The 5,865-nt window shown below is 36.1% G+C and overlaps 1 pseudogene; it reads right to left on the bottom strand.

The window, feature by feature from the left end:
• Positions 1–4,981: 4,981 nt before the first annotated feature.
• LOC143401998 (large ribosomal subunit protein uL23 pseudogene) lies at positions 4,982–5,427 on the bottom strand (annotated as a pseudogene).
• Positions 5,428–5,865: the final 438 nt, after the last annotated feature.

Here is a 5,865-nt window from a genome sequence, read left to right on the forward strand (position 1 = left end):
TGTACCCAAATTTGTTTATTTATAGGGAAAGGGAGTTTAATAGAATATTCTACCTCAATTAGGCAGGGGATCAGGTTTCACAGGGTTGTTCATCCCCATTGGGTAATGCCCAGGTCCAGGGCTGAAGCAATCTCCTTTGCAAGCAAAGGAAGGGCCATTTGCTTCACACAGTGTTTGGGGCCTGTGCACCAGGCCATACCTTCATCTCTCAAGGTGGGGAATAGAAGCTTGGCTCATTGATGGCAGGCAGCCCCCCATATTTTATCCATTCATCTATTGAAGGGCATCAAGGATGGTTGCACAATTTAGTTATTGTGAATTGTTCTGCTATAAACATTGATGTGGCTGCATCACTGTAGTATGCTATTTTTAAGTCCTTTGGGTATAAAGGAGGAATGGGATAGATTGGTCTAATGGTGGTTCCATTTCCAGTTTTCCAAGGAATCTACATATTGCTTTCCAGATTTGTTGCACCCAATATCACCCTGATTCCCAAAACAAAGATATATCAAAGAAAGAAACATCATATCAATATATCTAATGAACATAGATGCAAAAATTTTAAATAAAAATTTGGCCAATTGAATAGAAAAACCCATTAAAAAGAAAGTGCACCACAATCAAGTGGGGTTCATCCAAGGGATGCAAGATTGTTTCAACATACAGAAATCATCACATCAATAGACTTAAAGATAAGAACCATATGATCATCTCAATAGATGCAAAAAGCATTCAACAAAATACAACACCACTTCATGTTCAAAACATTAGAAAAACTAGAGATAATGGAACATATCTTAACATTATACAGGCTATCTATGTTAAGCTCAAGATGAACATTATTCTAAATGGAGAAAAATTGAAAGCATTCCCTCTAGAACTAGAACAAGACAAAGATGCCCTCTTTTACCACTTCTATCTAACACAGTTCTTGAAATTCTAGCCAGAGCAGTTAGACAGATGAAAGAAATTAAAGGGATATGGATAGGAAAGGAAGACCTCAAACTATCACTATTTGCTGACAACATGATTCTATACTTAGAAGATCCAAAAAATTCCACCAGAAAATTTCTAGAACTAATAAATGAATTCAGCAAAGTAGCAGGATATAAAATCAATAACCATAAATCACAGGCATTTCTGTACATCAGTGCCAAATTATCCAAAAGAAAAAAATAGGAAAACTACCCCATTACAATAGCATCAAAAACAAAACAAAACAAAACTTGGAAATCAACTTAATGAAAGAAGTGAAATACTTCTACAATGAAAACTACAGAACACTGAAGAAAGAAATTAAAGAAGACCTTAGAAGATGAAAAGATCTCTTTTGTTCTTGGATAGACAGAATTAATATTGTCAAAATGACCATACTACCAAAAGTAATATACAGATTCAATGCAATTACAATCAAAATGCCAATGACATTCCACAAAGAAATAGAAAAAGCAATCATGAAATTCATCTGAAAAAAAAGAGACCCAGAATAGCCAAAGCAATTTCTAACAAGAAGAGTGAAGCAGGTGGCATCACTAATACCAGAACTTAAAGTAACAAAATTGGCATGGTATTGGCACCAAAATAGACTTATAGACCCATGGTACTGAATAGAGGACACAGAGACAAACTCACATAAATACAGTTATCTCATACTAGACAAAGGTTCCAAAAACACATATTGGAGAAAAGATGGCCTCTTCAAAAAATACTGGTGGGAAAACTGGAAATTCTTAAGCAGCAAAATAATATTAAGCCCCTATCTCTCACCATGCACAAAACTCAATTCAAAGTGGACCAAGGACCTAGGAATTAGTCCAGAGACCCTGAACCTAATAGAAGAAAAAGTAGGCCCAAATCTTCATCATGTTGGATTAGGCCCTAACTTCCTTAACAAGACTTCTTTGGTGCAAGAATTAAAATCAAGAATCAATAAATGAGATGGATTCAAACTAAAAAGCTTCTTCTCAACAAAAGAAAAAATAAGTTAAGTAAATAGAAAGTCTACTGAATGGGAGCAAATTTTTATTACATGCATATCAAATAGAGCACTCATCTCTAGGATATATAAAGAAACTCAAAAAACTTCACACTAAAAAATAATAATAACCCAATTAATATATGGGCTAAGGAACTGAACAGACACTTCTCAGAAGACGATATCCAATTGATCAACAAATATGTGAAAAAATGTTCATCATCTCTAGTAATTAGAGAAATGCAAATTAAAACTACTCTATGATTTCACCTCACTCCAGTCAAACAACAATAAATGTTGGTGAGGATGTGGGGGAAAAGGCAAATTCATACATTTTTGGTGGGACTGAGACCCTTTTTTTGTAAGAAAAAAGTATATCTTATAGGTCTAGTGACAAATTATCTCAATTTGGTATTTTTGAAATATCTGGGAAAGTATTTTGCCTTCATTCTTGAACACTAGCTTTGTGGATATAGCATTCTTTTTTTGACAGTTATTTTCTTTTTAAAATTTATATATGACAGCAAAATGCATTACAATTCTTATTACATATAAAGAGCACTGCTTTTCATATCTCTGGTTGCATACATAGTATATTCACACCAATTCATGTATTCATACATGTACTTTGGATAATAATGATCATCACATTCCACCATAATTAATTACCTCATGCCCCCTCCCTTCCCCTCCAACCCTTTCGCCCTATCTAGAGTTCACGGATTCCTCCCATGCTCCCTATCCCTATCCCACTATGAATCAGCCTCCTTATATCAAAGAAAAATTCGGCATTTATTTTTTTTGGGGATTGTCTAACTTCACTTAACATTATCTTCTCTGACTCCATCCATTTAATTGCAAATTCCATGATTTTATTCTCTTTTATTGCTGAGTAATATTCCATTGTGTATATATGCCACATTTTTGTATCCATTCATCTACTGAAGGGAATCTAGGTTGGCTCCACAGTTTAGCTATTGTGAATTGTGCTGCTATAAACATTGATGTGGCTGTGTCCCTGCAGTATGCTGTTTTTTAAGTCCTTTGGTTATAGACCAAGGAGAGGGAGAGCTGGGCCAAATGGTGGTTCCATTCCCAATTTTCCAAGAAACTTCCATACTGTTTTCCATATTGGCTGCACCAATTTGCAGTCCCACCAGCAGTGTATAAGTGTATCTTTTTTTCTTGCATCCTTATCAACACTTATTGTTGTTTGGATGCATAGTAGCTGCCATTCTGACTGGAGTGAGATGAAATCTGAGAGTGGTTTTGAAACCCCTATCTCTCACCATGCACAAAACTCAACTCAAAATGGATCATGGACTTAGGAATATAGCCAGGGACCCTGCATCTAATAGAAGAAAAAGTAAGCCCTAATCTCCATCATGTGGGATTAGGCCCCAACTTCCTTAATAAGACTCCTATGGCACAAAAATTAAAATCAAGAATCAATAAATAAGATGGACTCAAACTAAAAATTCTCTTCTCATCAAACAAAACAATCTATGAGGTGAATCTAGAGCCTACATCTTGGGAGCAAATCTTACCCCTCACACATCAGATAGAGCAATAATCACTGGGGTATATAAAAAACTCAAAAAGCTGAACAACAAAAGAACAAATAACACAATCAATAAATGGGCCAAGGACCTGAACAGGCACTTCTCAGAAGATGATGTAGAATCAATCAACAAATACATAAAAAAATGTTCAACATCACTAGCAATTAGAGAAATGCGTATCAAGACAGTTATTTTCTTTGAGCAGTTTGACTATGTATTCAACTGACTTACAGACTTCTTTGTTTCTGCCAATAAATCAGCTGTTGATTTTAAAGGAATTTTCTTGTAAGCCATGAGTCATGATTTTCCCCCCACTCTGCTTCCTAGATTTTCTCCCTGTCAGTGACTTTCAGTATTTTCACTACAATATGCCTATGTGTTTCTGTGAATGTATTTTACTTAGAGTTTCTTGAGTTTTCTGGATTGTGTCAATCTTAAATAGCACACAGAAAGAGATTATGCAAAACAAGGTCTATTTGAGAATGGCAAGCGATTGCTCTCTGGGATATACCTGCCATAGTGGCTATAGACATAACCAAAGGGGCAGGGAAAAGCTTTCAACACAAAAGAAAGAAGTGCACATAAATTGTTTTGAAACAAACAGAACATTGTTTACAGGGGCTTATTTTAGGAACTGATGTCAGTTTATTAGTGAAGACAGTTGTCAGGTGAATGCTTTTGTGAAAATGAGTGAACTGCTGACTTTGTGTGACTCTTGTGGCAAGCTGTGGTGTGGCAAAACTTTCCGATTTTTTTTTTTTTTTTTTTTGTATAAACCCAGTGCAGGAGTGCCCCTCATGGCTTCCCAATTCCTTTTCATTAGGGTTAGAGAAAATGACTTCATTTTGGTATTGCTAACTTTCACAGTTTGTAGAATATTTTCTCAGTAACTTTAAGGAGGTGTTCATTGTTATTTCTTTAATTTTTTTGTAGTTGTAGATGGACAGCCTGCCTTTATTTTATTTGTTTATTTTTATGTGATGCTGAGGATTGAACCCAGTGCCTCACACATACTAGTCAAGTGCTCTGCCACTGAGCTACAACCCCAGACCTCTTTGTTATTTCTTTGAATAATTTTTTTGCCATCTCCATTTCCTCTCCCTCATGCTTTCCCATTACACATATGGGTGCATTTATTAGTGCTTCACATTTTTCTGAGGCTCCGTTAATTTTTCTTCATCTTTTTTTTCTATTTTTGACTTGCATGATCTCTTTTTGAGTTCAATAATTCCTTTTTCTGCTCATCAAACCTACTGTTGAACCCCTTATTGAATTTTTATTTTGACAATTAGATCTTTCAACTTCAGAATTTCTAGTTAGCTCTATATCTTTATTGATACTTTTTAAATGCAATATTACACTCACACCTTCCTTTACTTCTTTAGTCATTTTCTCCTTTTGTTCTGTGAGTATAATCTTTTTTATCTTGGAAAAAAAGGTACATTTAGAACCAGACAGCTGGACTCTGATTAGATGATCCCAATTTGTTAGCAAGGTCCAAAGCATCCTAATCAGGAGACAGTTGAAGGTATGCCTTTTTCTCTCCATCAGGCCTGATCAGAGTGTTAACCTTGGCCACATCAATGTCACAGAGCTTCTTGACAGCTTGTTTGCGCTGGTGTTTGCAGTCTTCTTCATGGCTGACTCAGCAGTTTGGGGGAACTTGATGATGGCACAGTGGTCAAGCTTGTTTCTCCTGGGGGTGCTCTTCTGAGGATATATGGGCTGCCTCTGGAGCTGCAATGTCTTGGGTCAGCAGAAGGTAGGTGAAATGCAGATATTCTTTTTATGGATGTGGAAGTCCCTCAACACTGCCTTCTTGGCCTTCAAAGCTTTTGGTTTGGCTTCAGCTTTGGGAGGGGCAGGAGCCTTCTTAGCTTTTGGTGCCATCTTGGTGTAAAAGGCCTGTAAGCATATTTATAATGAGCACTTTGAATTTCTTTTTTTAATTAAATCCAACATTTGATGTTCTCATAGGCAGTTTCTGGTGCTATTGCTCTTGTTTTGGGGTGTATTGCTCATACTTCCCTATTTCTTTGGGTGTCTCATCATTTTTGTTAAAAACGGAACATTTTAGGAAATATAGCACTCTGGGTATTGCTCTTCCCTCCTTTGCTTATTATTTGCTTTTTTATTTGTGTAACGATTGGCTGGGTTTTTTCTTTTTTTGAAAAAAAATTATTTGCTCTTTTTAGATAAATGTGAGAGTTGAGTATATTTTGATGGTTGGATTATTTCATTGAAGTTTATTTTCTTCTTCTCGCCCCACATTGCTGAACATCCGAGTTGCTCTTCAGGGAGGCCTGGCTTTGGTGATGCCCACAGTGA

The sequence above is a fragment of the Callospermophilus lateralis genome, chromosome 6, assembly GCF_048772815.1.
Source record: "Callospermophilus lateralis isolate mCalLat2 chromosome 6, mCalLat2.hap1, whole genome shotgun sequence".
NCBI lineage: Eukaryota > Metazoa > Chordata > Mammalia > Rodentia > Sciuridae > Callospermophilus > Callospermophilus lateralis.